The 11,507-nt window shown below is 42.0% G+C and overlaps 1 long non-coding RNA gene across 1 annotated transcript; it reads right to left on the bottom strand.

The window, feature by feature from the left end:
• Positions 1-3,594: 3,594 nt before the first annotated feature.
• Positions 3,595-9,290, bottom strand: LOC109282587 (uncharacterized). The gene is made up of 3 exons (XR_002089609.2): positions 7,977-9,290; positions 6,929-7,032; positions 3,595-3,859 (listed from the first exon to the last, which is right to left on the bottom strand). It is a non-coding gene; the product is annotated as an uncharacterized LOC109282587 (long non-coding RNA).
• Between the last annotated feature and the right edge of the window lie 2,217 nt (positions 9,291-11,507).

The raw sequence follows: 11,507 nt of genomic DNA, 5'->3' as shown, positions 1-11,507 counted from the left end.
GTCAGACAATGGGGGCATGGGTGGGAAAGAAGATCATATGATGGGCTGGGCTCTTAGTTGTTACTGCTGCTGCTTCTGTAGGAACTTGGGGAGTGTTATTTCGGTTCTGTTTAGGGTACTGTCAATAAAGTAAATGCTTTGGTAAAATTAAAATGAATTTTTATCCATGTCTACCTGCTGTAACGGGAAGGGTTATACAGGTGTGGTTTGAGGGGTGGGGATGCAAGCCAAGCCAAAGAAACCTTGCCTTGCTTCAAACACATTGCACTAATGAAAGAGGACATGCCTACCTTTGGACTGGGGGGGGGGGGAGGGGGGTGTTTGCCCAGCATGTGGGTATACCTCAGGGTATGGTGGCAGGGAGTTTGGCAGGGAGGGGGGAAAGTGGAACCATCTCCACCCCTGGCTGCCCACATGCCCTTCTGCTGATCTCTCCACCAGCACAGGCAGGGCGGAAGGGGCTGTTCTGCCCTTTCCCAGCAGCGCTGGTGCTGGCAGTCACCCACAGATGGCAGGGCACAGGAGCGGGGCCACCCATGGTGCCTCCTGGCAGCAGCCATGCCCAGAAAGCTGCTGCCACCTGCAGGGGCCCCCACACCTGCCCCTAATGGCTGCAGCCAGGATGCCCACCTGGGTGGGCCGTACTGCCCCTGGCTGATTGGCAGGGGCCCCACTAGCCCTAAATCCAGCCCTGCAGTTAATGCACAGAATTTATAAGTGCTTGGCTGCTTTATCTGGACTTCTGAGAGTGGTTTAATTTGCTGTTAAAAGCAATAAGCCTGCACCCAGTCCCAGAATTGCAAGTTCTAGCCTGAAGGTATCATAACATTATTTTATTGTGTGTGGACACCCCTCCCAAAGTCAATCTGGAGTTTTACCGGGTTTTCCAGTTTTACCTGCTCTTCTGTGGGTCCATCTGTCAGCTGCTGTTGATTTAGCAGCGAGAAGAACAAAGCTATGCAGCCTGGGATAAATATATGCTAACTGTCCGCACCGAAAGACATGCGTGCCCATCAAGCTTCTGCAAGTCCCTCCTCTTGCCCCATACACAGAGAGAACATGAAGTCAAGCAAATAGACGCCTATATTTACATAAACAATTTATAATTTACATAATGTAATGAGCCACAAAACAGCATTTAGAAGGTAATGATAAGTAATAATCAAAAATCTATAAGTGAACAATCTAATGAAGCCAGTAGAAAAAAATACCTTTGATTTGAATGGGCTACGGGTTATTCTGACAGAACTAAGCTGCTGTTCAGAAATTAGGTGCTCTTAGCACTCATTCAGGCTAACAGAACACCTCTTGTCGGGTTTCTGTAAAACTGGTGACTGGAATAAAAGGGTCAATTACACTGCAACCAGCTGAAAAGGGATGTTTTAGAGGTGCAGGAAATAAACTTTGGCAAGCCTGGAGTTGTATGGGCTATGGGAACCATGTTCTTGACGGGTCTGTCACCCAGCAGGTCCCAGTTTCTTTACACAAGGCATAGCACAGCAACCATAGGGAAAGCCCTGCTCTGCCATCCCTGCCCCTGTCTGGGCATGGCACAATGGCACTGAGCCATGTGTCAAGACACTGCTACCGGTGCTGTGTAGTCTGAACTGCTGAGCAGTTCCCTGGCCTAATGCGTGACTTGGCTGTGCCAGGCTGTCAACTGACAGCTCCCCTGTGTCGTGGAAACACACACAGAGTACTTTTGGGTCAGGTCAGCAGAAGCTTTTATTCAAAAGAAACTACAGCTGTAGGGGGAGTTCCAAAGTGACATGGATTTCCCAAGCACTTGGAAGGGGTCCCTCCCCCCCCAAGAGCAAAATCAGGAGGCTTATATACTTTTTAACAGTCGCTTACAACTCACGTGATCATATAGTGAAATTAGCATGAAAAGCGGCTATAATATTACTTCATTATTTCTTTGCTGTAATCAGGATGGGAATTATGGGGGAGGTAGGGTTAGTTCACAAACCTCCTTCTTGCACCTGGAAATCTACTTTGTACATACTTTTTTTTCTACCTTCAAGGCCGCGGTGAGCGAAGCAGTTGCAGAAGAGTTACAAAGAACAAACACTTGCCCTTATCTGTTCTACTGTACAGAGCCAGCAATTCTACACAAAGCGGTTATGTCATCTTATAACTAAAATAATCAAAGTTTAAGGCATATATTTTTTCTGATTCCACACCTGCCCACTGTACTAAGTATATGTGCTCAGAAAGGAACTGGCTTTCGGCCTGTGATTACAGATAGAAAGCATTCTTAGGCCACCCCACACCGTGGCTCTTTGCATGGGACCTTGAGGTATTGAGAAACCTATGCTGGACTCTTCCCCATGTACAGATGTTGGCTCTGCAGAAGCAAGAGACAGAAGCTTTTTATGAACTTAGTCATGCCTCTCTGCATGCTGGGGGGACTAGAGCCTAGGGTGGTGTGGGTGGGCCAGGCAAGGAGCCTCAGAAGTATCTCGCCATCCTAATCTGATCTTCATTTAGCACTGATATAGCCAGTGAGGAAACAAATTATGACAGAACTGACCCACTATTCGCAAAGTGGCTGCACTTTAGGGTCCTGTGGGCTCACAGAATACTGCTTGTCAGGTTTATGTAAAACTGGAGAGTGAATAAATGGCATTGGGAGGACAATTCAGCTGCAGCAAGCCAAAAAGGGATGTTTTAGCACTACAGGGTGGAGGAGAGCAGTGGTTCCTTATGGCTGGTTTCAGGCAAAGTCTGGGGAGCTATGCTGTGCAAAGCTATGCTCTGCAAGTGTTGCAAGTTCTGCTGAAGTCTGTGAGCGGCATGTTCTGAATGACTTGATGCCCCTAGCAGGGAGGGTCTGGAGAGTCACAGGGAGGAAAAGAACCCTTGACAACCTCAGTGACCCAGACACTGTGACCCACTAACCCAGACACTGCTCCCAAGGGCCCCTGCCCAACTGACTGATTGACCCCCTCTAACCATCCAGGACCCTGGCTGTCCCTTCCCTGGTGCTGAAGCCTCAGTCACTAAGGTGAACCAGGAAAAGTGTCTGCCCTGGTAAAACTAAAGATCGGGTGGCAGGGCTGGGCCTGCACACTGAAAAAAATGTTATGATGCCTGCAGGGTAGAACCTGTAATCCTGGAATTGGACACCCACTTACAGCTTTAAACAGCAAATGAAACCACGCTCAGCAGCCCACTTAAAGCAGCCAAGTGGTTATTAATTCTGTACTAGCGGTGGATTAGCACATGGGCCCACAGGGCTAAGGCCCAGGGTCCCCTGCCAATCAGGGGCCCCCTGTGGCACCAGAGGCAGCATGGCCCAGGTGAGCATGCTGACTACCAGCATCCGGAGAAGGGCACAGGGGTCCATGCAGGTGGCAGTGGCTTCCCAGGGCTGTCTCCTGCAAGGAGGCCCCATAGGTCTGTGCTTTCAGCTCGTGTCCACCCTGGTAAAACTGCAGGTCAGCTTTGGGGGAGGGGCAGGGTGCCTGCACAAAATTAAAAAAAAAAAAAAAAAAAAAAACTTATGATGCCTGCAGGCTAGAACTTGCAATCCTGGGACCAGGCACCTGCTTGTTGCTTTTAACGGCAAATGAAACGGCTCTCAGCAGCCCACAAGGTGGCCAAGTGTTTATTGATTCCTTGCATTAACCAGAGCAGATTAAGGGCTGACGGGGCCCCTGGCAAACAGAGGCCCCCTGGGGAGCCAGGAGCAGCATGGCCCAGATGGACATCCTGGCTGTTCAGGGCAGGCGCAGGGGTCCACGCAGGTAGCGGCAGCTTCCTGGGGCTGTCTACTGCCAGAAGGCCACATGGGTCTGACTGTGCTGTCAGCTCATGTCCATCCTGGTAACCTGCAGGTAGTCTTCAGGGGGGCTGCCTGCAAAACAAAACAAAAAAAATGTGATGATGCCTACAGGCTAGAACCTGCAACCCTGGGACCGGGCACACACTTGTTGCTTTTAACACCAAATGAAACCACTCTCAGGAGCCCACATAAAGCAGCCAAGTGGTTATTAATTAGCAGCATGCACCACACTATCCTACATAAGGGAGTGCATACAACCAAGGCTGATCGATCTCCAAAAAGGCCCAGGATCACCCTGATCCGCAACCTCCCACCACACCTTGGGGCCCTTAAAACACCTACCACACTAAGCAAAATAACCGCAGATAGATTTCTTGGAATTTTGTTTAATAACATACTAATAACAGGTCAGCAGAAGATTGATTCATGTCAGGCTGTGCCCTGAAACATCCACTGGTGTCCTAAACCATCCGCTACACACAAATACCTGCAAACCGAAGCGACACCTGGTGGACAAAGGGGCTCATTACATGTCATTCAGTGAATTACCATGTACATGTGACAGATTGATGGCTGCATTGTCACAATGTGTGTCAGTACAAATTAAAATACATCGGGATGTGATTCAGTTTGTAATTTAACAAACTCATTTAAATATCACAAAAACCCACATACATGTAAAGTGTAGCACAATTAAGCCATACAAACAGGCAATTTCCATCACATGTACAAGTGCCCATGGACTCTAGGTTTAGGATAAAATCCATTTTTCTAGGTAAGTAAAGGAAGAGACAAAGAACTATCACTGAGCTATTCATGCACAGGACCCCAGGAATCCTGGGTTCTATGTCCAAATTTGTCACTGAGTCACTGCAGGGTAGGTCTTTACTGCAGAGTTAAATTGGGCTTGTCTGCAGGTGTCAGCCTAAAATAGAGCTATGAAAATGATAGAGTTTTCAGTCCATTGACCAAATGTTTTATTCAACACAAAATCAAATGATTTATTTTATTTGGGGCTTGAGTGTGGAGGTTTTTGTTTTTTTCTGGGTGGGGGGAAAAGGAAAGTGTTTCTATGCTTGATTTTAGTTTTTTGGAAATATATTCAGGTAAGTTTCAAAATGACACTGTTTTAAAACAAAACACAAAAGGTTTTATTTAAAATATGTGAAAATAAAATGATTTAACCTTCTTTTTGGGAGACAGCAGGAGGAGGCTGAGTCTACTTGAAAATATTCCATTGTTTAGGACCCAAAATTGCTTTTTTAAATTGAATAAGTGATTCCATCTGTGTACTATGCTGAACTGAATGCACCTCTCATCAGCTGATTATGGAAGCTAAGTACTGCTTAGCTGAAAGAGCACCTCAGTGCTACGGATCTAAACCAAGAAGTTGTGGTCAAACATTTGGTATATACTAGATGATAGAAACCAAATCAATGGCAAGACTTCATTCAAGATAAGGAAAAACTATAAAGAAAATACTTCTTCCAGCTCCGTGCTTAACATAGCTAGATTTTTATAGGTCATTTGAGGAGGACCCACAAAGGTTTTTAGTGTTATAATTAGTGCACATTAAAGAAATTTAAGGCTTGCGAACTGGCAGATTTTACGAAGTTGTTATCAGTGAGAAATCATAACCAGATGGGAGTGATTCTAATGGGATTCTGTAGGCACTGGCAATAGGTCCAATGCTATTTCTATGATTTTGAAGTAAAAATAAGAACACTGAATAACACAAAGAGCAGCATAATGCTAAGTAATAAGGAAAAAGGCCCAGTCATGGTGTTAGGCAAGACAGCCAAATTGAGTCCATTCAAACAAATGTATTTTAATACAGCTAAAATGAAAGCTGTGCATCTCAGAAACAAAGAATGCAGGCCCTCTCTGGTTGTGATCTCCCAGTACAATGCAGATTTGGCTTGGAACAGCGACCAGAAGTAGGGAGGTGATTTTGGTGAGATACATAAATAGGACTAAAATATTCTAGAGCCTGGTGTCCACATTTTAAAGACATTAAAAATTGAGTTAAGTGAAGAGAACTGAAAGAATGATTTGGGTGCTCAAGAAAATGCCTGATGGTGAAATATATCTAGCTTCTCCTGCTTAATTTATCAAAAAGAAAATTGAGAGAACTTCAAAGGGTATAAGTCAATGGAGAAAAGATGCAAAATACCAAAGCGTTCTTCAACCTAACGAAGAAAGACGTAATAAGGATCAATGGCTGGAAGCTAAAGACAAACAACTATAGCACATGGAGAAACAGTTTCAGGGGCAGAGGAATGCACGGGCTAGGGTGGAGAAGGGGGACACTGCCCCAGGGCTCAAGGCCCTGCTTCTCAGTTTGAACACTATTAACCCAGACTAGATATCTGTGCAAGTATCGCTACAGGAACCTATGGTCTTATTAGAATTATAGTCTTACTGAGCTGCTAGTCTAGTAATATGTCATTCTTATGTAGTCTAACACCAAGCTATTAAATTCCAGTTGCTTCCTTGTATGACAGCAGGATTAAACTTTTAATGCCAGGCCCATGAAACCAGACTGAGTCAGGGAAAAATCTCTCCAATCATGCAATAGAATACAGTACACTTAGGCAGATATGTTATTAGTTTTCATGTTCTTTTGCAATATTTAGTAGATTGGTCTTTTTTTTTTTTTTTTAAACCGATTGATCTGTTTCTTCTGTTGCTCATCACAATAGTATCGGAGACTCTTCCATACAACACAGAGGAGAAATAGTGAAATCCCTAGCAGAGGAGTTGGTTTGATTGTTTTTTCTTGAGAGGATAGAGGGGAAAAGGAAGTTGTAATGATAACAAATACCTCTGGGTCTGGTAGAAAACTTTTTCAAAGGGGAAATCTTTTCTGAAGACAACTGCACTCTATTCAGCCAATTTCCTCTGAAAATTTCCTCTGTAGTAGAATGCCTTTAACTAGCAGCTTTTTCATTGTTTGACTCTGTCTTCCACACACTTTAGCCTGAGCACTGTGATCTGCATAGTCTCAGAGGAACGTGGATCTTAGATTGAAATGCAGTTTCTAATGTTGATTGGACTTGCTCCATTATTAGGTTTGAAGATTAGACCAAGACCTTAAACTGGGAGCCAGTGGAGGAACTAAAGGACAGGCTTGATACTCACATTTTTAAATTGTCTTGCGTTCTCGGATTCCCTTGCATTTGCCCTTAAGTAGTCAGATGCTGTGGATTCTGAGGCCATTCCATTCCAACTGACAATTGCTTTAGCTAAATGCAGAACACATGAACCGAGTCAGCAGTTTTCATGAGGATTTTCACTTCTCTGATTACACAAAAGGGATTTAGAACAATGGAGTTGAGTCAAGTGTGTGTGGGGTGGTTGGTGGGATTACCAAGGCAGGAAATATCATAATGTATATGACTTTGGTCAGCAGTAATGCTGTAAATGATTCATTTCTATGTGAAAATTTTATCTTTCTACAAAGAGGCAAAAGGACCAAGTCAGCCCGAGATGAAAGAAAATTCCAATATCTTCCATTTTACTGCTAGGAGACAAAGGACAAAGCTCCTAAATAAGAACACCGAGGGAAAATCATATGCTTGCTTGTGATGAAGGTGGCTTATGTTCCCAGTTCATTTTTTCACCTACATTAATAATCAACTTGTATATTACCCTGAGCCAATGTGATGAGGTCCAAACTATTCAAAATTGTGGAAGGCATAGGGCCCACGGCTTTTCTAGCTTACTCAGTTCTCTAGCATTTGGCTTTAAAAAGAATTCATCTATTGTGCCAGAGGCATCTAAAGCAACTCAAGGTGCCCACACTTTGGGAAAAAAAATGGATGTTAGTCTAGTTCTTTTTTTTCAAACCGGAAATAAATGGCAGGTAGCCTGAAATAAAGTAACAGTGACTTCTCCAGTCTGACCTAGTGGTGCAGTTCAGCTTCTTTTGGGGCTTCTGTTAAGCAGATTCAAGAGTCATGTCAGCTTACAAATGCTGCAAAATATAGTCTCTACAATCTGCTAGAGGGAATTTGACTCTATTCTGTCAGAAGCCATTAGTATAATTGCAATTAACAAAGGAAAAGAAGTGGAGGATGATAGAGTCTTTTCACAATAACATTGCACCAGTCAGTAGCCCATTAATTGCTAATTACTTTACTCAGATGATGCTAATCAAGCTCAGGTACATATTGGGTCACTTCCTTACCTGCTCTTTACTTAACAATTACTCCACTAAGGGATGAAGCAAGGAAGTTGCAATATGACGGAAGCCTACGCTGAAGATGAGGTATAACTTGCACGATACAGGAATTCCATCTAGAAAGGAGGTGAAAACATGGGGAAAAAAAGAAAACCAATGAACTGCTTAATAGAAAGCTATCAGGCTGCTGGCAAACCTTTGGAGAAAGAGAGAATATTGAATATTGGCTTAATATTCGAAGTGCCAAGTAGCTAAAGCACTTAACTTTCTGAGGAGGTCAAAGGGGGTTGTCATCTCTGAAAATCAGGATGTTGGTTACATTTCACACACCACAAATGCTCACAAGGAGACTTTCCAGAGTCACCACACTTCGTGGGACGTGGAACAACTCAAATCTGCTCCAGAGTTCTGGGAACTAAACAAAAAGGGGAACTTAAATTAACCATGTAATAGCAGAATCATACTGCAATACTGTTTGGAAACTTTTAACTTCAGTCTGAGTTACAGTTAACTAGTCTTTTTGAAAACTGAATGGAAACTCTCAGACTAGATACCACAGTGCCCATTTTGATTAGGTGGCCAGTGATGTTTGCCAATTCTACATGGCACCTAAAGAAACTGATTTGGGTTTCTATCATGACATGTCCTGCATAGCATTCACAAAAGTATTCACTGGCTTAAAAGATCCAAAAAGAAATGTTGAGAGGGAAACCAATAATAAAATATAAAATTTAGGGAAAGAAAATATTGTAATGACAAAGGCTCATCTAGTCAGAAGGGTAAGAAGTAGATGCTGCCATCTAGTGACGATAATCACTTTTATGTCAAATAGGGAAAAGATTTGAATCCAGAAAGACTAGTATCAGAGCAAGGTGGTGATGAAAATAAGCAGCACACCAGGAGAGTGGTTATCCCCCAATAGACCACAATGCTATTTGGTTGCAAAGATAAAAGGCAACACATATGTGACCATGGAACCATACTGAGGTTTATATGGACCACTTCAGCAACAGTTCTTATGGAACACTTCATACCCTCCACAAAAAGTTGTAGCACTATGAAAGTACAGTCATGCCCTCCCTAAAAAGAGGAGAGCTCAATATTCTCAAGCCTAAAACTAGGTTATGGCAATTTGTTAAGATTCATTCCTAGAATTCATTTAGTGCAAAACTTTCACCATGCTGGAACTTAGGCCCCATTATCAAGTTTTCTAGGTGAAAGACAAGGCACCCAGAGGACGAAAAAACATCCAATTAATTTCCACATTCAGTAGAAAGAGTTGTGAAATGAGTGCTCGTGACTTATCTTGATTTGGACAGTGCCTGTGTAAACAATCATTAATCTATTTGCCCCCGGGGCTGTCCCAGATTGCACTTGATCTGTTCTGTCTCAGAAGAATTACCACATTCCCAAGGACTTCCCGTTGCTGGCTCTTACAAATCTGAATTTGTGGTTCTCTTGAGCAGAATAGAGCCCAATGCGCTTGGGAGGACTGAGTTGTTTGATTCTTCAGCAAGTTGAATCAGCTCAATGGAAGGTAAAATCAGCAACACAGAAGAATGGGGTGGCCAGAAAAGAATAGGCAAGTCATCAGAATTTTCTTTAGACATGCTTCCATCAGCAAATGGCAGTACCATAGTACAGAGTTAATTGCACATTCACATTCACTGTCACAAATAGAGGGCTGTGGGATAAATGCCCTCAACTGTCTTTGCATTTTATGAGGTACAGCACCTTAAAACATGGCTTAAATTATTTATTATTCCATTAGACATGATTTATGCTCCTCCATTATAAAACAGTTCTATATCCATATTCTTGCTTTGCCTACAAATGACCAGGAACTGCATTTATAGAATATACCAGAGCTCTATTTGCTGAGTTTGTATGGATTTATGGATTATCCCTGGATGCATCAAATCCTCTGAAGAATCACAAGTAAAGGAACATTTTAACATTCAATAAGAAACAGTAGTTGATGTTAATGGAAAAATGTTGTTTACTGCAGATTCAACCCAGACCATTGGTGCTTGCAATAGTGCTTCTAAAATTGTGTAAAAACAATATTCCATTTGCAAACATTAGGAAAATAGCTAATCTACTGGAAACCCAATGCATTTCAGGATGTGACAAAAATGAGAATACTTTGCTGAAGGACTCTGTGCATATTGCAACATGGAAGGTTTGCTTAACAGTTGTTCCAAATTCAAAAGCAACCAGAATAGCTATATGTACGTGCCAGCTTGAGAAATACATGTCACAGCTGGCAGCGGTGTTTTAGAAATGATAGGAAAGAACAATGTTATGAAATATCATTAGCTAAACCTGAAATTAGTATGATCAGTTCACAATATTAGAAGGTCTAATCTATGTACAACGTTGAGCTGGTTATTAGTTCTTTTTATCAAAACCATCAACTCATGAGTCAATCCCTCTCTACTGTGACTACCTTCCAAAGCACAATATTTTTAATATAAATGGTATAATCCAGTTATCTATTTGCATTTGGGTCTTGAGCACTCATATCACAATTCTGAACATCTCTGCAATTTAAAATATTTTTATTTTATTTTTCTATTTTTGTATTCTCACATTATCACTTGCCCCAAAGGGCTGGAGCTTTCAGACATCGTTAGACTTTTAAAAATTGTGAGGTGGCAATAGTGAGTTTTATTAATAATGATACATATAGAAATCAATTAAAAGAACATATGACTTCTTCTAATGGCATCACAACCCAGGCTGTACGCGAGAAAAAAGTAGCAGACATACTGCAAAGTCCAGTTCACTTTTAAATATATTTCTGCCTTCAATTTCATCCCCATTTTTAAAAGGACTCTTCCTTCCACAAATGAATAAATAAAGCTAATCAGATTTTTCCAAGTGTGAACAGATCCAGAGCTAGTTTTATTTCAAAAAGTTTAACCAAAACTTAAAAATTCAGCAAAAAAAGCTCATGTATCATTTTTGCAATCAACTCTAAAAATAATAGCTTCCTTTCCCATCTGTGAGCCATAATAAATATTCATTTAGTGTTGCTCTGTACTTTTTTAAAGTTTTGTTTTTTTCCAGCAGCCCTACCTAAAGATAACTTTCTACCTGGTTTCATTTTGTCAGCTCACACATTTTGGGCAAATGAACACTTTTGAGCAAATTGACCGTGTTCATTTAAATAACCCAACCAGGGTTTTGTGTATTTTTAAAGTTTTTTTATTCACCATGCAGAGTTAGCACTACTGTGATAAAGTACATTCTTTTCACCCCATTCAGACAGTATATCTTTGTGTCTTGGCAAGACAATAGCAGCTGGTACCCATCTGTTGGTGCAAAACACTGCTATTTGGCTAGCTCCATTTTTAGATGCTTGTTCCCTCCTCTCCCTTACCTCCTGCATCACACGCTGTTCACTTCACTGATGCCAAACTTTCTTTCACTGTGCCTGAAAAATGTTCCCAAATTAAAAAAATTCCAGCTGACAAAACAGCTTATTGCAATTGATCAAAATCACTTACTAAATTTGGGTCTGTTATTTTATTC

Source organism: Alligator mississippiensis, chromosome 1, assembly GCF_030867095.1.
Source record: "Alligator mississippiensis isolate rAllMis1 chromosome 1, rAllMis1, whole genome shotgun sequence".
Lineage (NCBI taxonomy): Eukaryota > Metazoa > Chordata > Crocodylia > Alligatoridae > Alligator > Alligator mississippiensis.
This window is presented reverse-complemented; position numbering and strand designations above follow the sequence as displayed.